This window comes from Panthera tigris, chromosome C1, assembly GCF_018350195.1.
Source record: "Panthera tigris isolate Pti1 chromosome C1, P.tigris_Pti1_mat1.1, whole genome shotgun sequence".
NCBI lineage: Eukaryota > Metazoa > Chordata > Mammalia > Carnivora > Felidae > Panthera > Panthera tigris.
This window is the reverse complement of record NC_056667.1, coordinates 155,073,267-155,097,093: the sequence shown is the minus strand read 5'-3', so window position 1 is coordinate 155,097,093 and position 23,827 is coordinate 155,073,267.

Sequence of the window (23,827 nt, the reverse complement as noted above, 5' to 3'; positions counted from 1 at the left end):
CCCTGGCCTCATCTTCTGTCACTCTCTTCCTCTTTCCTTTGCTTCAGCCAAACTAATCCCCTTGTTATTCCTTAAACACTTATGAACAGCTATTCTGCTCCCTCTGTCTGGCATGCCTTCCTTCACATAAACTCATGCCTTCTCACTAACCCATTAGGAGAGGCCTCTACCAGCAACCTTATTTAAAACTGAAACCATCCACACTTACCTTTAACACTATTTGCCCTCATTCCTGTTTTTTCCCTGTATTTATGGTCTCCTACCATGCTATGCATTTTACTTAAGTATTTTGATTGTTGTCTGCCTCCTCCTAATTTAATTCAAACTCTTAGCAGGCAGGGATTTTGATCTGTTTTCTTCATTGCTGCATCCCCAGTGTCTAGAATGGTGCCTTGCATACAGTAAACATTCAATAAATATGTGTTGAATAAGTGATTATGAAGAAGAATGACAATATTAGAAACTAACATAAGTTGCCTCTTTGTACTGGACAGACAACATCTTTACAGGAATTATTTAGGCTCACAGTCTTATAAACTGGGTGCTTTTGTTCTCCATCAGAGGAAACTGAGGACTTCCATAGGAAATACTTAACTGAGGTCACACAGATGGCAGTGGCAGAGCTGAAATCCAAACCAAGTCTCTTCCTCCCCTAAGTCTCCACTTTCTTAACCACAACATTGGACTTACTTTCATCAGAAATGCAATGACATTTGATTGTGTGTGTGTGTTATTTTATGTAGACGGCACTCTTCACTATTTGAGACAGTTTCCCTGTTATGTAGATGGAAGAAATTTCAGGTCTCAAGGATGGACAAGCTATGTTGGCTCATTCTTCATCTTTTGGACTCTATGAAATGTCTAAATGTTTATGTTTCCATTTGGGTTCTTGACTAGGAAACTCAGACATTTAGTGCTAAGGTTTAGCATGCAATGTTGGGTGCTAATCTTAACCTTGGATTTATACTATTTTCTAAAATCCCCATTCTCATACACATTCCAATTTCCCTTGTTATGTACTTTACCTTTTATAGTATACAGTATTTGTATAAACTCCCCAAATGCATTTCAGAATGAGATGGCATGGAGATAGATACATATATTTATAAATTAAAGAATTCTGTTCTTGCACCAAATTGCTTTAGCCTCTTATACAACTACCTATTCTTTAGTTGTCCTTTAGTACTATGTTTTCAGCTTTGTATTGTAGGTGAGATACTAAAAGGAGCAGCCATGAAACAAAAATAGCATGCAAGTATTTCTTGCTTCTGTTTTCCATATGCCTATACCCTTAAAAAACATTGCAAAGGGGTTTGTGGAAGAAGGAAAGAGAAGGAAGAATGCTCTTGAGAGTGAAAAAGGTGGGGGATGAGGGAAAGCAGAGGAAGGCCAATGAAACCAAGAACAACAGAGATGGGTCCTGTCCCTGACACTTCTGCAAACCTGAGTTTGTGGACCTGTATATACATAAGCTGCTTCAAGCTCCTTTTGGAACCGTCATAGTCCAAACTAACCAATCAACCCAACATAAAATAAATACAGAAACCAAAAAGAAAACATGCAAAAAAAGTGATATGAATGAAAGATAAAGAATCCAGAGTTAGAATGATATTATGTTCAAGGTTTGAAGTATAATCTTTAAATGATATTCAAATGATCTTTCTATTGAATATCCTGAAGGCTGAATTAAAATCTGTTCTATCAAATTTCTCTTTCCTGCAAGATGCATTACACATCTTAATGCAGTTGTGAGGAACAACCAACAATTTAATGTGAAGTACTTTATTAGTCTAAGTCCTTGGTAAATAGTGGTTACTATTATTAATTATGCATTTTCAGTTCTGTACTCTGAATTTTGAAACATGATCTTCAGGCCTTATTTCCCTTCATTTGTTTTCTTTCTTTCTTTTTTTTTTAGCTTTAAAAAGTGGTTACAGCACATGGGGAACTGAATAATAATGATCACATCATGTTCTCAGTTAATGTGCATTTTACTACCATTAAAGTAGTCAAGAAAATATTGGTCGCTTATATGTGTAGAACAAACACAACTTGCAAACTCATTACAACCTTTTGAGTGTCTTTCCAGCTCTACTTCCAGAATAATTCTGGGGTGCTATGTTTGCAATCTGGACCACTTCTATTAAGCAGGAAGTGCATATTCCCTGAATGGAGGGTCACAGATAAAATCTGCTTTTCCCATTGCTGCTATCAGGATAATCTGCCTTTGGTCCTGGAGCTCTTGTAGAGATGTGAGATCAGAAAACGTAGTTACTATGGTGCTCTCCACTTCCTGGTGCCCATAATTCTCTTTAAAGAAAAGTAAGATCCACTGTAGAAGACAGTGGATCTTAATTCCAAAATATCCCATAAGATTTCCAGCTTGCAAAAAATACTGGAATAAATAGGGTCTCAGGCAGTTTACAGTGTCATTTTAAAATTTATTTTCTTTAGATAGCTGAATTTAAAGATTAATTAATGTTCTGTAAAGGCTTTTATAAGAACTCACAAAGTACTTAAAGTTTTAGGCCTAAACTCTCTTACTTATTTATAGAAACTCTAGATGAGCTATTGCAGTGAAAACTGGCATTTTTGTTTATAGTTTCCATGGTATGTGCCTTTTACAAATGTTAACATTTATAATGTCATATTATATATTTTGTGAGATTCAAAAAAAGTCAAAATTCCACTAAAAAAGAGAAAGCTAAATTCTTCAGGTTAAGGTCAATCTGTATGTAGCCTCATAAATTTTTGATAAAATTTTCACTTTTAAGAAGTTGTTAAGAAGGAAGATTGTAGGGTCTAATCTCAGTCTAATCTCATCTTAGGTTCTTAGTTTAATTGGCTTTCAAAAACTTCTGCATCAATCTCAATCTTTCATCAAAACCTCCACCTGAACCCCCTCTGCATAAAAAGACTAATGATTCATTTTGCGCACAATTTAGCTCACATCAGGGTCAGTTAATACTATTAAGCCATGGTCTCATCTTATTCACTCTACTGCAGCTAGACTACGGAGGGGGAAAGTTAGAAAAAATGTATTATGACATGAATAGCCAATGGCCTGAAGGAGAAGAAACCTGAAACCAGACCAGGATGGAGGAATGAGCATTTTCCCCTTAACTGTCTTGACTGGAGAGAAATTTAGAGAAAAAACACTGCAGTATTAGAGAGAAACCAGACTGGCATTTCTGGCCTCTAACACTGAGATTTACCTACACTTAGCCAATTCCCTTTGGTCGCAGTGGCTTCATCTGGATCATGACATAAAGGGTTGGACTACTTGACAGTTGACATTAATATTTTATGATTCCAATAATGACTTGATAAGTATAATATTGGTTATCAGAAGAAAATTATTAGAGACCTGTTGTTAGAGATATATTGTAGTTAACAATACCATATTGTATATTTGAAAGTTGCTAAGAGGTAAGATCTTAAAAGTTCTTATCGGACACAAAAAATTGTAACTACGTGAGGTGAAGGATGCTTCAACTAAACTTACTGTGGCAAACATTTTGTAACATATACATATATCAAATCATTATGTTGCCTACCTGAAACTTGTACAATGTTGTATGTCAATTTTATCTCAATAAGGTTGAGGAAAAATGTTACTTTTGCCAGTAGCTTCTTGCACAAGAAGTTTATGATCAATATACTGTCCAACTGTTTTAATGGTAGATATAAATTGAATTTCTACCTGTTTTACTTTTTTATTGTGAAATATATTTATAGCAGAGTATACAAACCTTCATAGAGAGTTTAATCAATATTATTATAACAATCAATCAGGTCAGGAAGTGGAACATCATTACAACCAGATACACTCCCCAGGTCATGCAAATTTTTCTAACCATAGCTCTCTCTTTCCCATAGAGATAACCACTCTCCTGACTTTAGAGCACTAATTTCCTTACCTTAATCATGTTACCCCTATTTACTTTACCTAAACAACATAGTTTTGTTTTGCCTATCTTTGAGCTTTGTACAAATGGAATTGCATTTTGTGTTCCTTTGCGATTTTCAGTTTTAATCAATATAATGTTTGGAAATTTTATTTTAATTGATGTATAATATTCTTTCATATGACCATACCATGGTTTTTTTTATCCATTTCACTAGTGAAGAACATTTAGGTTGAATCCACTTCGGGGCTATATTAAAGAATACTACTATGAACATAATGCATATTTATTGTGCTGCACATAGCCATACATTTCTCTTGGAGATATATATAGATATGTATATAGATAAGAGTGGAATTCAGTGTCACAGGAGATGCATATCCTCACCTTAACTGGATAATGCTATACCATTTGGCAAAGTTGTTTTGCCAGTTTACATAATTATCAGCAGTGCATGAGCATTCCTGATAGTTTTGTCACTAATTGTGTAAGTTTGTGTTAATTATACTCATTCACTCATCCATCCATCATTCATTCAATAATTTTTAACATTTTCTATGTCCCAGTGAGTGTGCTAGGCACTGGGAACATGAAAATGAATACAACAGACACAATGACGCTATGTCCACTCTAAACTGAAATAATGATAAACAAATCCTGAGCACCCTTCAGGATTCAGATTTCCATCAGCACTCCAGTGGGTCAACAAACTATGACTATGATTTTTCAGGAAAAACAGCAGTTCAAGTTGCTTCCCTTCTATTCTATTGGTTTGATATGTGCATCTTATTTGAGGACTACTGTTCTTGCACTTCACAAGAAATTATTCCTGTATTGTTGCTTTGAGGTTATAGGTTACATGTCTTAGCTTGACAAATTACTGATGGAATGAAGAAAAGGTGTCTCAAAGCAGCAACAAATGGTATATTATGCTTCATGTCGGAATAATATTTAATCAGTTCAGTTTTTAAATAGGAACTCTTTTATTTCATTTAAATTCAATGGACACACTTTTCTGAGTGCCTCTGTTTTTGCATATGCATCTACTGTGCTCATAATTACAAAATTAGTGCATTTAAATCATGTACAAAGTCACTGAATCATTATAGCTTTGGTACTCAGATACAAATGTACATTTGTGTGCATAAATGTAGAATGAAAAGAAAAAAAGAAACCGAGAAAATGTGGCATTGAATATCAAGTAAAAGACTGCACAGCACAGCAATTCTCTTATTCCCACACTAATTTGCCAGAGGAGTTAATTCTGGTGACCCAAGTTTGGCAGTGGTCCACACAGCATGCAATTGGAGAATTATATGTCATCTGTAGAAGTATGAAAAAGTAATTTTTCTCAACTATACTACTTTATGCTATTCCTAATCCTTTAAACATAAATGCTTCTTTTAAAAATAGGTGTGTTTTTTTCCTTTGGTGAGATTCATTTTTTAATAATCTTTGGTGGACATTTAAACCTCTATAGAATCTCTTAATTATTTAATGCAACTTGTCACTGCATTACTTCAAAAAAAAACATGAAAAAGTATGAATCACATACAAAATAACAACCAAAGCAGTTGTAGCCTTCCCATATAGCTTAATGTATAAGTGTCAACGGCCAACAGAACGTGTGAAGCTCATGGTTTTGGATTCACACTCAATACAGGACACAAACAGTAGGGTTCTGTCTGTCATGGACAAATAAAGACCGCAGACTTTGTGAAGTGCTTATCACTGAGAGCAGTTTGCCAGTACTGTTTACAGTCACAAATACAAATTATTTACCGCAGCATATTAAGTAATAGGGTAGATTTATAGTAGCAGGAGAGGCTGATAAAACCACTGGCAAGATGCAGCTTGTAGAAATAAACAAATTAACCAGAAGGAGCAGCTGGGGAAAGAAGTGCAGGCATATGTGTGTGCATTTGGTTAAAATGCAATGTTGACTTCAAAATGATGGGAAAAGAATTCTCTTCCTTCTCCTATGCTCACCCTAAGGCACAGAATCTAAACAGGATACTTTCAAATTTCATTGTCTGTCTACCGCTGGAAATCAGGTGTAGTATATGTAAGCCTTCTACTATTGCTGTTAGTCTGCGATCTTTCATAACAACCCCTTTGGCTATAAAAGGCAAAGGCTGTTACAAGAGTGTGTATTTTCATTGTCAGCTACAGAAAAATGAGCAGGGAATGAGAGCCCTAGGACTTACAGACTTGCCTCAATCTAAATATGGCTTGCAAACTATTTTTGCTCTATCATTTTGGAAATCACTACACACACACACATGCACACACATTACTGTAGAGAACACTTCTGAAAGTTTCAAGTTAAAAAAAAAGGCTCTTCCTTGGGTTACATAATTTTAATTATGTCTTCCTTCTGGCATTTTAGCAGGTGGCATTTCAGTGATCAATGAAGCTGTGGCATCTGCGCTTCCTTGTATATTATGCTAGTCTGCCAGTCCACTGATCTAGAATTACATTATTGTCACCATCATTTTTAGATGCCTATAAAAACCAGGTCTTCTGGCACCTTTCCTCATTTTTTAGCACGAGAGTTATCCCGGATTCCCTTATATTTTATTCTTAAGAAAACATTTTTGTCCCCCAATTCTTTTTCTTTGCCTCTTTGGCATCATTTAAGATCCTTACATTTATGTCATGTGCAGCAGTCAAGACACATTGGAATAGACATGCCAAAACAAAAACACTTAACCTAATCAGGCACTTAATAAATTGTAGTTGAATGACTAGATACCAAATGTGTCTGGGAAATATGGCATCTGGACATTTCAAATCACTTCCATCCTGCATAAAGACACTTTGTATATACCTTTGGCTTTGGTGTAGTGTTTAAAACATGTCATGTATACCACCTCATCTGATCATCACAGTATTCTTATAAAGTAGGCAGGAAAGACATTCATTCAATGTTTATTGAATATCTCTTATGTGCCAGGCACCATTTTTGGCACTAGGAATAGCGAAATAAATAAAGGAAACTTCTCTGTTTTAAGGAAGAGGGATAGTGTTCTAGAGGCTATCATTGCCCATCTGTAAATGTGGAAACATAAGTTCAAAAAATTAAAAGTTAACCCGTGGTAAAATGCTGGTTCCCAGGTTACTCATAACACTTCTTCAGATTGGTGCTAATTGCTTCAAAAAATGATGATGACAAACTCTGAATGGAAATAATTCGGTTAATCTGAATGGAGATCCTCAACTTGGACTCGACAATATAGCATGTGAACTTTTAAAAGACTATTTAAAGGATTTAAAAATTTTAACTGCACTGGGGAGAAATACTTTTGTTATATGTATCAGATTTATTGCATAAACTGCTTCTGGTAAGTTATAAGCAGAAAGCAAATAAATTCTTTCTCACTAAGTCCCCTTCAGTCAATTGCTATAATATCTTTCTTCCTTTCTTCTTTGTATAGTTGTTTCTGGTATTTCAAAGATTAGCCCAGTTTAATGTAATCACTCATTCAGGTGAAAATTTCTCTTTCTCCTGGCTGAAGCCTGGACTCAATACCCCCATATGAACCGGGGCTACAGTCAACTTCTTTACTCCCCACCTCTGGCTCTTTTAGGCTTCTCCCCCATTCACAGTGCTTCCTCTTGATTCCTCAGGTATGAGTGGGGAGACAAAGGAGAAGCAAAAAGAAGATAGGTCTCACTTGACTGGTATAGGTATAACCTAATATTGGGACCCTATGGATTTGGTTAACCAAATGCTGTTTCTTTTTTTCCTTCTGGGATGCTTCTGAGGGATTTCAGACTCCTGTTGCTGGAGGTCTTCTAGCTGCAATCCTCTGACATGGGCAAGTCTCTTCTGGTTGATGAGTCTGTCTTTCCTCTGTCCTGTTTTGTCCTTTGTCCACTGCAAGACAACCTAAGCCTGGCTCTCTTCTGTAAAATCCACATCAAGTTCATGGAAAAAATGTGCTTTTGCCCTGCCAAGCTCTGGAAGGAGAGGCCATTCCTAGAGTGCTGCTCTTAGCTCTGCTCTCAGAGCTGACCTTCCTTGCCCACCTGCCAGCCACTGACCTTTACACTTTTATAGGCATGAATCAGATACCCATAACCTCATCCCCCAATTTCTAGGAGACTCAAGTGAAGAATGCCCAAGGTTCCTCTGGAATTCTCCCTTACTTGGCATGAAGTGAAGGCGAAAGAACCCTCTTCCTCTGCACTGAAGATAGGAAATGCAACAACATCACATCTAGCTTGTCTCAGAAGAAATCCTGACTATCACACTTCATCAACCCATAGCCAAATGGAGGTTGTGTTGGTTGGCTCGAACTGCCATTATAAAATATCACAGATAAACTGGTTTAAACAACAAGCATTCATTTCTCACAATTCTAGAGGCTAGGAAGTGTAAGATCAAGGTATCAGCAGTTTGGGCTCTTTTTATTTATTTATTTATTATTATTATTTTTGAAAGCAGTTTCCACACCCAATGTGGGGCTTGAACTCAAGACCCTAAGATTAAAGGTCGCATGCTCTACCAACTGAGCCAGCTGGGCACCCCCAGATTTGGTTCTTGGTGAGAGCCTTCTTCCTGGCTTACAGATGGCTGCCCCCTTGCTGCATCCTCACAGGAAGAAAGGCGAGGTGGGGAGAAGAAAGGAAGGAAGAAAAAGAAAGAACATACTACTTTCTTGTCTCCTATGTCACTAATCCCATCACGAACGCTCCACCTTTATAATCTAATTACGGCCCAGAAGTTTGATCTCCAAATACCATCACACTGAGCTTAGGGCTTCAATGTATGAATTTTGGGCGAACGCAATTCAGCCCGTATCAGAGGCTGATGTGCCAAAACTCATCAAACCACCTTTTGGCCACCCCTTTTGAAGAACGGCATGTAAAATTTAGAAACTCAATTTATGATGGAGGTATTTAGACTCATTTTTATCAGTTTTGTGAATTCCTCTGACATGCTGAGATAGGAAGAATATTTGGGCACCCTTTTAAATATATGAATGCTTGAAAAACTAACCTTGATTTCATTTATAGAGATTTGTCTTTTCTTTTAAATACTAATATTTTTCTCCTGTTTGCATTTGCTTTATTGTTTTATATTTCCCATATTTTTCACATATATAAAAATCATTTAGTTCTAGAATAAATGACCTGTCCAATAGAACTTTGGTGATGATGGAAAATGCTGCTCTGTCCAATATGGTAGCCAATATCTATCTTTGACTGTTGAGTACATGAAATGTAGCTAATGCAATTAAAGATTGGAATTTATAATTCTATTTAATTTAATGAAAATTTTCATTAATTTTTTAATTAAATTAAATTTTCATTTAAATTACATAAAATTAGAAAGTTAATTAAATTTAAATAGCCACATACATTTAGGATCTACCATATCAGATAGTACAGTACCAAATTACTAAAATTTTGATCTCTACTTCTTTTTCCTTATATAGTAGTATCCAGAACGATGTCCTACTTATAGTACATTATATTATTCTACTCAGAATACTGAATGACTATTATTTCATCATTTCACATTAGCCAAAATTAGCACTTAAATATGTCTAGTTTGTGATATTAGAAAAAGCCACTTCCATTCAATAATATCCCAATACCAAACGATGTCCCTTTCTATTTGCTACCACAACTATGCCTATGCTTTTTCTATATCATGCAATAAGTGATTTTGGAAGGTAGGACTTAACAGTGTGCATTCTTTATTCTTCAAAGCAGCAGCTTTAGAGCAATGACTACATATGTTCTGAGACTGAGTACTACCAGAACAAGGATACAATGGTTCGTATGGTTTCCAAGGTCAATCATCATGGAACAGATGTATTGCAACAGCCATCTCAGGCATCAGGTAATTTACAGCTATTACAAAACACTCTGGCTTATGGATCTTTCCTTGCTTTGTTGAAATGTACAATGTCTTTATACAAACAAAACCATACTACCTTTGATAACTGCACTTTATATTGAACCAGCTACTACTTCCGAAACTTACTAGGAGCCCCACATTACCCTTAGTTAACCTAGCAAATTTTCAGTATTTTTGCTTATTATTTTTTGTAGTTACCATTTGCTAGTTTGCCAAAACATACAGGTTCTATCCATTGTTCACCAGTTTAAGTAGAATATCACTGACACCAAGCTTCAGTGACTATGCCATAGACATAATTCCAAGATTTTGTTGGCTACTAATTCTGTCCTTTGAAACAATTGGTGGCACAGAAGTAATACTGATGCCAATGCATAGAGGTCATATGTGAATTCTGAATCATTTATACATTTCCAACAGCCCTTTAAACTACTGCAGAAAACTTCCATTTGTTCTAGAACTTCATTTTGGAGTTATGCTCTAAAAGATGGAGGGAAATCAGATATCAATTTTCTGGGACTATTCTTGTAGGAGAAAACCCATCAAGTTTATATTTCATAGGCTTTTAAATCTTCAGAACAAATTTTAAAGGAAAAATATGTTCTGATCGACACCAACTATTCTGATTATAGTAGTGGTTTTAGTCCACATTTGTAACTTCATATAATGTAGTATTATTGGTATCTATTGGGAAATAACATTATTATCAGACACGTTGGTTTTGACACAATCAGGTCCATGGGCTGTTTCAAACTAAAGATGGTGAATAAAGCCAACAGCCACTGAAAATAGTAAACACGATTATCAATGTGTATTGTCAGAGTTGAAGAGGCCATCAGATACATCTTGGTGCATTAAAGCACTATAACTCAGGTACGATTTAAATTCTTCATTCTTTGAGTATGAATGATGATATGAATAAAGACATTTTGTTCTAACTTCCCCCTAAAGACCATCCTTGCTGCTTTATCATGTATCAGTCTTTTACATTTTCCAAAATCCTATGGTACTTCTTGCTATTACCTGATTTGGCAATTTAATGCATTCTAGTATCCACCTCTCATATACATATTGTGTTTATGAACAGAGGAAAGGCCTCAAACATTTTCTATATTTTTCACAACACCTAGTATGACTCTAGGAATAGAATGCATCTAATAAATGTTTGTTTATTTGTAATAACTATAATGCCAACCATTTGGGGGGAGGAGAAACTAGATTTAAATATTGCTATATTTTACCAGTAGTGATTAAGCACTAATACCTCATTTACTCAGGTAAGGTGCTCTGTGTCTTACATAAGTTTGCAATTGTCTTTTTTGTGTGATCATATTTGAAAGCAGAGTAGCTCCCAAAAGGTTAATTTCTGGGGCTTATTAGTTCTTTATTCGATAAAACTATGAATTTCCTTTTCTTTTAGATATTTTTTCAGAGCCGTAGTTAAGCTTTTTTTTTCCCATTTCTTTGTAGTATCTCCAAACCAGAGGGCACAGAGTCTCTTTACTAATTATTATTTTTTCTGGAAACGTTAAGAAAGTTGTTTAACAAACAGAACCGTCTCATTCCCACAGGGAAACACTAACCAGAGGCAAACAAAGCACCCAGTGGAGGTGGTATCTATGCTACTTATCAAAAGCAAACACACACTCCTCTACAATGGAGTAAGAACCACCACAGCAACTTCACCCCTCAGTCAAGCATTGTGCATCTGTTCACTCAGATGGGTGGAAAAGAAAGAGGAAGAAAGAAAGAAATTGGGAAAATCGTTTCAGCTGTGATCTTTGGTAAACTAGCAGTCTTATTTATGAGGAAAAGTCAGGGAACCAATATTAATTACAAACTCTATTCCACCATTGCCTTTAGCATAGTTGGGAAGCTCTGGAATATTAATTATTTAAGGTATTGGAAGACAATGGAAAATGTTCGGATGTTACTGAAGCAACTGGCTTCTCTTCTGGTAAGTTTCTTTCAACACCATACAAAAAACATGACCTCTTCTTTTTCATCATCTTTTTCTCATACTCATGTCTCACACCCCTACCTTTGCTTCTCCCAGTGTATTGAGGACATTAGACTTTGCAACAAGCTATTTTCCCCAGGTAAGTCATTGTTTTTTTTAAATGTTTGTTTGTTTGTTTACCTATTTATTTTATTTTTAATATGAAATTTATTGTCAAATTGGTTTCCATACAACACCCAGTGCTCATCCCAAAAGATGCTCTCGTCAATACCCATCACCCACCCTCCACTCCCTCCCACCCCCCATCAACCCTCAGTTTGTTCTGTTTTTAAGAGTCTCTTATGCTTTGGCTCTCTCCCTCTCTAACCTCTTTTTTTTTTCTTCCCCTCCCCAGTGGACTTCTGTTAAGTTTCTCAGGATCCACATAAGAGTGAAAACATATGGTATCTGTCTTTCTCTGTATGTCATTGTTTTTAAACCCATACCCAAGAAGAGAAAGTGAAAGAAAGTAGTAGTCAGAAAGTTAATTCACAGTTACCTGGAGATCTGAACTTTCCAGAAGTGCTTAAAAATCACGGGGACTGAGAGCTATGTTCCACTTTGGGAGTCAGTGGCACAATGGAAATAAATATAAGCGATTTCCAAAATTGCTTTCAATCAAAGCAGCATAAAGTGGACTACAAGACAGAGGTTCAAAATGGAAATAAGTCACATGCAAATTCTAAGTGAATATTAAAATATTGCCAAATCTGTCATTTTCAAGAGCTAAGAAACTCTTTTAAATTGAAGAACACAATATGACTTTTGCAACACAAAAGATAGTGCTTAACATCATAAATGCATTACTACTGTTGCAATACATTGAACTAATTATGCCATGAAATTCATATTGTACAACTACTGGATCAAGATCTGCACGATGTTTATTGTAGCATCAAAGTCACCAGTGCAATAGGAAAACTGTTATTTTTAACAAAAACTATTAGCATTTGTTTGAGTAGTTAATACTTTCAACAACCATGATACTTTGTGATTTATTGGGCCTAATGTGTTAAGTAAAATCATGAAACTATTATTCCTGAGGTCACCTCAATGATAGGCCAATGAGTCCTAGAAATTTCCAGGATAACCCTAATAATACTACATAGCTTCCTTCAACTACTTCTCAAGAGAGCACAGTTCTTGACTTGGCAATTAACTGACCATGTAAATTTGGCCAAGTGACATAACTCTGAGATGCAGTTTCTAATCTACATAAGAGGGGATAAGACATATCTTTCTCATTGAGTTGTTACAAAATTAAATGAGATAATGCATATAAGACTCAATAAACGTTAAGTCTCAATAAACACTCAATAAAGATGGACTTCTTCCTCACTTAAAAAGTACTAAATGTATATTTGAAAAACATCTGCTAAAAAATTAAAACGAAAGATTGGACTGTGCATATACCTGAGGGAATATACCTCATACTCCTCATACCTGCGGCTGCCAAGATTGTTATGCAGTATTTGTGAGAGTCTGGTGAAAGATGAAAGCATATGTGAATGGATCCATGGCACTGTCAACTTATTAGTGGAATTAAAAGTTGTTGATTGATGGTTTTCAACAGCGATTACAGCAGCCATTACCCTAGGTTCATAAGAGTGAGTATGCATTCATTTGAAATGTAATGAATCTTTAACATATCTTATGTCTTTAAGATTTCACAGTTCATATAAATGGCTTTTATGGAGAAAGTCCACTTTATTTTTCTGCATTGAGATCTAAGATTTGGCATCTTTAATTTATTGTGGATCTTACCGAAAGCACTGAACCAAGAAGAGGACACATGGTTAATTATGTGTCACTTTAGGAGAAATGTAACACACAATGAACAAAAATGACTTTCATAAAGTGTATATTATATTCTAATTGGTTACTTGCACCTTACAAATTAAAGATAATTAGCAAAAAGATATTTTTGCATCACAGAGCTGTTATGTCACTTGGCCAGAATTATACAGTCAGTCAACTACCAAGTCAAGATTTAAGCTCAAGTCTTCTTGATTCAAAATTGCTATTCATTCTATTTTCTGTGTTCTCTAAAGAATTTGTAAGAAGAAATGGGTGGTATTGAGGGTTTTCATGAAAATTGCTAGAATTATATTGAATTAATTCGTTAATTAATTCAATTAATGCTGAATTAAGATTGGGCAAAAAATAGTCTTTATTGTCTGTATTTGCTATAAGAAAGGCAAGGCTGCTCTGTGAAAACTTGAATCTCTCCCTTTGTCTTTAGTTCCCTTATTTAGTGAATAAGTTTTACATTTAACCTATATCAGGGGGTATTGTGAAATTAATTTGTAGAGCCAATTTGAAAAATTCATGTTAATAAAAATATTTTAAAGCATGTACAACCTATCAGAATAGATATTGGCAATACACAATAAAAACAGAATGAATAACAACTTTGTATATTATCTATCAATAAAATCTTTACCTATTCCAATTAAAAAAATTTATTTAATGTTTATTTATTTTTTGAGAGAGACAGAGTGTGAGTGGGGGAGGGGAAGAGAGGGAGACAGAATCCGAAGCAGGTTCCAGGTTCTGAGCTGTCAGCACAGAGCCCCATGTGGGGCTCAAACTCACAAACGCAAGATCATGACCTGAGCTGAAGTCAGACGCTTAATTGACTGAGCCACCCAGGCACCCCTACTCATTCCAATTTTTAATTAGTGTTACCCATTCCTAAAGTCAATGAATGCAATAACCTATTATGTAAATGAAGATAAGATTTTAAAATGATGTTGATAAATAAGAAATCAATGTAAGCATAATGTTCAGATATCAGTGGTAAGTGTTTCTCATTCTTCCTTCATCAAAACTACTCCTTAACCTGAATGGCTTCCATTAACCATAACTGATTAGACAGGAAGAAGTTGGCTATATCTTTCCTACTCTATCAGATTATCCATTCAGATTTTTTTAAATTAAAAGAAACATAAAAAGTAAAACCATTTTAATTTTTAGTAATTTTTCTTTTCTTTGTTGCTTTTTTGATTTGTTTCTTTTGAAACTATTTCCAAATATTAAAATAACTTATTATGCTTGGAAAATCTAGAGCTTGGTTAAAGAAATATAAAAGATTGATTGTTGAGACATTCCTATTACAAGTTTTATACCTGAATGCTCTTCAATCATTCTGAGAACCACTCCCTGCTGGAAGTGTGCTGCAATAAATACCTGAATAAAAATGATCTTGGTAATGCACTAGGACAGAGGAGTAAACTAACGACCTAAAAGAAATACGTCAAACTTTTTTAAAAAAGGACTACAAAATTGGGGCGCCTGGGTGGCTCAGTCGGTTAAGCGTCCAACTTCGGCTCAGGTCATGATCTTGCAGTTGGTGAGTTTAGCTCTGTGTGACAGCTTGGAGCCTGGAGCCTCTTCAGATTCTGTGTGTGTGTGTGTGTGTGTCTCTCTCTCTCTCTCTCTCTCTCTCTCTCTTTCTCTCTCTCTGTCTCTCTCTGCCCCTCCCCTGCTTGTACTCTGTCTCTCTGTCAAAAATAAATAAACATTTTTTTAAAAAAAAAGGACTACAAAATAGATTTGTGACCACTAACATTTTTGATTATCAGCCATAATAAAAATACATCTCACATCTTGATCAAAAACGCACATACATTAAATCACCAACCAGTACTTTCCCTCAGCTACAAAAGTGTTCCTCTTATTAGAAGAAAGATATTGATATATTAAATACAACAATAGGGGTCAATAAACTGAGTATAGTTCTTAAATTTATGGCAACTACAATAATAAAGTTAGAATGAGTGTTTTTATGTTTTATTATTTATTTATTTATATTTAAATTCAAGTTAAATTCAAGACTACACAATGTAGTCTTGGCTTCAGGAGTAGAATCCAGTGATTCACCTCTTACATATGACACCCAGTGCTCGTCCCAAAAAGTGCCTTCCTTAATGCCCATCACCCATTTAGCCCATCGTGCCCACATACCCTCCAGCAACCCTCATTTTGTTCTCTGTATTTAAGAGTCTTTTATGGTTTGCCTCCCTCTCTGTTTTTATCTTATTTTTCTTTCCCTTCCCCATGTTATCTGTTGTGTTTCTCAAATTCCAGATATAAGTGAAATCATATTATACCTGCCTTTCTTTGACTTATTTCACTTAGCATAAATCCCTCTAATTCCAACCACATTGTTGCAAATGGCAAGATTTCATTTTTTTTTCATTGCCAAGGAGTATTCCATTGTGTGTGTGTGTATGTGTGTGTGTGTATACCACATCTTCCCATTCATGGACTTTTGGGTTCTTTCCATAATTTAGCTATTGTTGATAGTGCTGCTACAAACATTGGGTGCATGTGGCCCTTCAAGTCAGCATTTTTGTATCCATTGGGTAAATGTCTAGTAGTGTAATTTCTGGATCATAGGATAGTTCTATTTTTAATTTTTTGAGGAATCTCCATACTGTTTTCCAGAGTGGCTGTACTAGTTTACATAGAATTCATAATTTTTAAACCATCAGGAAAAAAAAACCTTCAGCTATTCTAAGAAAGCAAAAGTGAATAAAAATGAAACAAAATGATATATAAAATTGAAATTATGGACAAGAAGACAAAGCTAAGTACTAATAAAATAGCAATTACAATACATTTACATAACATAAAACTAAAAGACATAGAAACTATGAGATGAATTGTATACAAAAAGATACATCAGGCACATATGAACCCAAAGAAAGCTCCAGTAATACTAACATTTGGAAGCACAGAACTTTAGGCAAAAAAAAAAGTAATAATAATAATAGAGTACAAAGAAAGATGTCATATTTTAAAAATGAGGAATAGATGGAGAAGATACATTTATCATAAAGACACATGTATCCAACAATAAATCTTTAAAATACATAAAGGATTAACTGACAAAACAAGAAGTGATAAATAAAAAATTTGCATTAAATATTTTGTCATACCCCTTTCAGAAAACATAAACCATGCAAAAACAAAAACAAAAACATAGTTATACAGTAAACCTCAACAACAAAAACCTTTATAACCACTGCTAGGTTTGAGTTATCAATCATATATGAAATTCTGCCTCTCAAATCAGAATAAACAATCTGTTTAAGTATACATAAACATTTACAAAATTGGCCATTTATTAGGTCAAAAGATTCTCACAGTAAATTTCAAAGGATCCACACAATGCTGACTATATTCTACCATTTTTCTTCCATTCTCATTTACTCGCTCCCCTCCTTCTCTCTCTTTCTCTCTCTCTCTCTCTCTCTCTCTCTCTCTCTCTCTCTGGCTCTGTCCCTCAGTCCTTTACACTATCTGTAAGTTTCACTGTGGTTCAACCTACATACATATAGAAAAGTGCACAAATTGTAACTGCACACTCAATTAATGTTCACAAAGTGAACAGATCAGAATAGCCAGTATTACCAGAATCCAAAAAGCTCATTACTTATCTTCTTCTAGATGTTATCCTTCTACAAGGCTATCCTGATTTCTAATACAATAGATGGAATCATATAATATATACTCTTTTTTGTTTGATGTCTTTTGTTTATCATTATGCTGTGAGTTCCACCCAGTTTGCAGATTTCTTATGTTTTATTTTCTTCTCATATTTTCAGGTATTCAAATATATTGCAATATATTTATGGACATCTGAGTTCTTAAAGGTATTTTCAGTTCTAGAGCTTCCACAAAATATTTGGTGAGGAAATGTATGCTTTTTTTGCGGGGGGTTCTATGTTAGGTATGGAATTACTAGGTTATAAGGTATACGTATGTTAAACTTTAGTAAATAACAGCAAACAGTTTTCCAAAGCGCTTGCATCAATTTGCATACTATATCTCAATGTATGAGGGTTTTAATTGCTTTGCATCCTTGCCTACACTTGTTATGGTTTTTCTTTTTTTTTTAAAGTAGACATTTGGTGAGTATGTATGGTATTATGTTACAAATTCAATTTTTGTTTCTATAATGAAGTTGAACATATTTTCATATTTCTATTGATCATTTATATATACTCTTTAACAAAGTGCTTGTCCAAGACTTTTGCTCATTTCTACATTCAATTGTCTATGTTTTGAGTATTAATTTGTAGAACTTTTTTACATATTCTGGATACAAGGCCTTTGCTAGATAATAATACTGCAAATATGTTCTCCAATTCCATGGCTGGGTTTTTCCACTACTTGAAATCATTTGATGCACAGAAATTTCTAGTTAAAATGTGACTTTGTTTACTTCTTTTTATTTTTCTTCATTTTTTTTCTACATGGTTAGTGCTATTTATATGCTATTTAAGTAATCTTTGCCAGCACCATTTCATGAAAAGATTCCCTTATGATTTTTTTAAAAAGCTTATTGTTTTGCCTTTCACATTTATTTCTACAATCCATCTGGAATTGTTTTTTGCTTTGTTTTGGTTGGTTTTTTGTTTTGTTTTGTTTTGTTTTTGTTTAATGCATAAAGTATAGTCAATATACATCTATTTTTTTAAGAATTTACCTTTTCTAAAAGTGGGTCATAACTTTAAATATTACCTTCAGTTTTGAAGCAGATACTGAATGGTACCACCAATATTAAATAACTTTTAAAATAGCTTAAACCTAGGAATGATCTTTTTTTTTTTTTAATTTTTTTAACGTTTTTTTTTTATTTATTTTTGAGACAGAGACAGAGCATGAATGGGGGAGGGGCAGAGAGAGAGGGAGACACAGAATCGGAAGCAGGCTCCAGGCTCTGAGCCATCAGCCCAGAGCCTGACGCGGGGCTCGAACTCACAGACCGCGAGATCGTGACCTGAGCTGAAGTCGGACGCTTAACCGACTGAGCCACCCAGGCGCCCCAGACCTAGGAATGATCTTATAAAATTCAGTGTTCTTTCAACAATGGCATGGTGAAGTGTTTTGGACTAGAAATCAGGTGATATTTCATCTACCACAGCTGTCAAAATGGAAGCAAATCAGTTTCTGGACATCATTCTTCTCAGCCACAACATGTGTGGCTTTTGATCCAGGTCCCTACCTAAGATCTTTCCTTCCAATTATAACCTTTCCCCTTCTTGAACATCTTTATGCCATCTTGCTTGCTTAAAGGCAAGAAACTGCACTGGGTACTCATTTTAATGATGACTTTAAAATATTTCAATTATGTTAAAACTTAACAAACTGTAAGTATTTCCCCAAATACCATCCATCCTTACACAACAGCTGCTTTATTTTCCAATATTTCTTTCTACTTTTTCTTTCTACTTATTTATCTATACATGTTTACATACTTCATTTATTCAATCACAGTTTTTTAATACAACTCTACTATTTAAATCCTTAGAGTGTGCAATTCACCATTGCTGTCTCAAGCTTCTCTGGATAATAGTCATATTTGTTCACTTCATGATCTTTATGGGAAAGTTCAATGTAAATCACAGCCAAAAGTGAAATAAGGTTTAAAAAAAAATGGGACTGAATCAAACTACACAATATATTTAATATATTACTTTTCATATAAAAAGGGAAGGCATGAGGAATCTAATGATTAAGTAATTTTATAGCTTCAAATACACATACACATAAAATAAAATCCTTTGATAATGCAACAAAGACAATCAGATTTTCTTTATCTTGATTGCATCCTGCCTTTAACATGAACTTGCAGATGATTTCCTTATAAGGAATAATACCTCCCCAGCTTCTGACCCATTCTGACCCAATAATAATACCCCAGGAAACTAGGCTCATTATTAAAAAAACAATTACTATAAAAAGAGTACTATTTGGAAAATAATGATTACACTGTAATAGTTAAAATTAACAACCCTCAGAAATTCAATATCCTTTAAGCATTCCTAACGTAATAAATTGGATATATAGGATTAGTAGTCATTTTAAGTGATAGTAATTATTTAGTAACACTCATATAGAATAAAATATTTGCTCCTGATAACAACTGAAAGCTACCTTATACTTCTAGATATTTAAATAACTGCATTGGTAAACTGCACCTATAAGAAATCTCAAGAGTTCTTATTCCATAAAAATTATTGTAGTAATATGATGCTTCCTTATCATGGCTAAAATGACACAGTCATGTAATACAGACACTCAAATGGTCATCTTTCCTGTGTAAGGAGAACAAGTGTGTCATTACTATTACTGGGGACAAAATGATTAAAACATTGACTTATTGACATTCAAGGTTTTTTTTTTTCCTCTGCTTATAACAGCTAAAATGAGTTTATAAATTACCTGTGTGTGTTACACACATGGTTTGAAAGCTGCTCTTTAGCTGCCACAACCCAGTGGAAATAAAAGGACAGCAATTAAACAAGCATCCTAATTATCATAAACTCTGAGGAATATGTGAACAGAGTGCCAGGAGGCATTCATTCATTTTCATGCCAGAATGTGCTTTATTTAAGCATAGTACAAATCACCAAAGCATTTGAAATCTATGCTAAGGTAAGACATTCTTGTAAATGGAGATGTCTTTGAGCAAACTACCCTGAGTGAAGAATGACTATGCCATCTAACATCAATTTTCACTGTGAAAAAAAGACTTACATTATAGTGAACATATTCATACTGACTGTGATGCATCTTCACAATTTCAAAATAATTAGTCAAGCTGGGCATATCAGCCAAAAACTACTAGGCAAACAAGTTGTATTAAACAGTGAAGAAACAAAACAATAAAACAGAACAACCTGTTAATTAACTGAAATTTTCTCTAGTTTAATACTTGAATAATCACTAATCGCAAAGTAGTCTATTTTATTTTTTGTCAACTCTGAAAAAGTGCTTTCTTATATTGCCCTGAAACCTTTTATGTATATCCATCTGTCCTTTCCTCTTGAGACCAAGGGGAAAAAAAAGAATCTATTCGATTTTCATGAACAGACCTTAGCCTTTACATATTTAAAAAATAAATCATGTCCTCCCCTTACATTCTCCTCTTCCCAAGATAATAGTCAACTATTCCACATCAACCTGGTTTTAGGTTCTTTTTGACTGAGCTGTATCCCTTATGAATATGTCCAGTCTGTCCATAATGGTGTGCAATATTCCAGTTAGACCATTCCAGTACAGATTAAGAAGGGTTTCTATGCGTTGGCTCTAGCTGTTCTTCATATAGCCATCATCAGATTATGTTGGCCACATCATAATATTGAGCACATCACTCTCTGGCCTCTACTGACTCAACCAAAGCTACATTTGTGCAAATCTGAGTCATTTTTTTAACATGCTCTATTTAGCCACATCGTGCTCATTATTCAGAGGCAAATGTAATAGGAGGAAGGTCTTCCCATTATTCCATATTATGCTTGTTAGAATATTTTTCATGTTCATTGCAGTATCAGAACTGCATTGCTAAGTGCTTCCCAATACCTTCAACTTGTCTTCCAAAGTCTCATGCCATGGAAATGTGACTAACTTTGGTGTAGAGGCCACTTTTAGGCAATAGGCTTGAGCAATGGAAACTTGAGTAAGGTAAAAGGGCCCACAGTGACCACTGGACTGAATGCAAACAGACTCCTTAGGTGACCCACCTCACAATACCCACTGGCACCAGCTGTCCAAAGGGCTACTTACAACCAGGAACAGGCACCAAAAAAAAGAAAATTCCATACATTCCCATACCTCCTCACTTACCCCCTTAACTACAGCCCCCTATTATGGCCTTCTGGCAGTCTTACCTTTGCCCTCAGGGCCCGCTGCTCCCTTGCAGTGTAATCAATAAATTTCTATCTCCTTTGTTCTGCCTTGGGTGATTTCTTCCATTGCCTGTGCCACAAGCTTCCACAGGATCAGGTCGCCCCACATTTGAACTTCAGAAATCTGACTTTATGACCCCTGTCTGCTGGTCAACTTAAACATCATGATAACTTCCACTTTTCACAAGGGTCTGGTCACTTCCAGTGGCATAATGACTAAGAGCAGAGCTCTCATACCAGATGGCCTTATTTTTAATTCAGTTTCTGCTGCTTATTAGTTGTGAGGAGTTAAACTCCTGATGTCTTCTTTCTTTGTCTGTACAATGAAAATGATAACAATATCTGCCACATAGTTTGTGAGGATTCATTTGATTAAAATATAATTAGTTACTAAGAAAGCTTCTAGTTCATAGTAAGTCTTAGGTGATAACCTATTAATTTGCAACCCATTTGTTGTATGTAGCCCATTGGTCAGCTAGGGCTTATGGGTATTTTGAGGTGAGTCACCTAATGGGCCTGTTTGTGTTCAGGCCCAGTGGTCACTGTGGGCCCTTTTACCTTACTCACGTTTCCATTGCAACCCATTTGTGGGACTCATCCAGAATAGTGATCCTATTATGTATTCTGTCAGACAATAGTTTTTCAGAAATTATTATACTTATGAATCACCTTCCTTAAATGCATATTTTCATGTCCCATCTGATTTGTTAGTTCTTTTGGCATTTTTATTTAAAGTAGGACATATAGGCACATAAGACAAATGGGAGAAATACTTGTTACACTTCCGAATTTTTAAGTTGGTGATTTTCTATTATTCATAAAGATAAAAATCAAGTATGGTTCCTTATGAACTTTTTCTAGAAATTAAAATTATTTTACCCTATTAATGATAAAATTAATTAGTCAGCATTTTTAACAATTCCTTCCATTTACCTCCCCTAATGAAATTACTTATATGTATTTTTATTATTTAACTCCTAACTAATTCCTACTCAAATTTATGCTGTTGGAATTTCTCAAAAGTCAATATATTTTTAACTTCCACTCAGAACTTTTTGCTTCCAAATTAGTGGCTTTCTCAAGCCATTTATTGCAACAACTCATTCATTTCCATTTAATTCATTGCTTTTAATGAGATTCTACTCCAGTTATGAAATTCAAGCCTAAATAATCTTCCTCAGTTCACAGAGTTTTCCAAAGTCATTCAAATTTGTCCTCAACACTGTGTCTTAATAAGTATTAACCCATGCATAACACACTATTAAAATGTGACTTTTCCCTACTCAGTTTTGGTTAAGGTATGAAGGCCATAGGTGATGCTGGCAAAGAGAATTCTGAGTGATCATCCTGACTGCTGAAATTTGAGAGGAGGATTGATTTGAAGAGAACTAGTCTAGTAGTCCATCCCCTGAGGCAGAAAGGCCAAGAAGGTGTTATCTTCTAACCTCAAGCAAAAACAACAGTGAATTCTAAGGAATCACTCAGAAAATTAGATATGCATGCCCTGCAGTTATGGATGCAGTGGATAGTGAGAAGGTCATTGTTGAAAGAATTCAGCTAATGAAGGCAGGCTGTTAGGCAAGAGGACCCCAATGGTAAGAGCTTGTACTGAAGCTGGGGGCTCAGGAGAATCCTGGCAAAGGAGATAATGCCCATCCCAAAGCAGTTGCAGAGAGAAGGACTCAAGAATCCATGAGAATAGAAGATTCTTCACAAAATTCACGGAAGTCCCCATGAGAGAGTCAGTTTTACACATTTGCTAAATCAGAGAATATAACGTAATCCTTCCCTTGCTTTCTTCTAACTCCAGTTGGTCTGAAAATAGGTTATCCTGATGAGAAAAGAGGAAGAAGAAAAAATGGAAGACTAATTTTAAGTGAAGTTTAAAATTCTTTATATTATCTGGACCAAGCAATGTTAATTATTTAATCAAGACTCTTGGTAATTTAAAGTAACTCTTGGATTGGCCTGGGCTTCTTCAGTGGTAGGAACATATTGTCCCTCAATCAAACAGATTTAAGGGGACAGTGGAAGACAAAAATAATGGTGATTTCTAACTATATCCCATGAGACTTGCCTACTCAAACTGATTATATATGTATGCATGAAAAAAAAACTACTTAAAAAATAGACTGAAGCAAAATAAAATTCTCACTCTATATTAGTCATTGGCAAGTCTGCTAGAAGTCCTAGCTATTGGATTGAGTATAAGAATTTCCTATTTAATTCAGGTCTATGAAAGTTTAGGTTGCACTTTCTGTTTCCTGACTGAGATGGCAATCTTTTGGGATAGATTTCCTACACAAAGCCAGATTTTCTAGTAGGCTCTTCATCCAATTAAGCTATT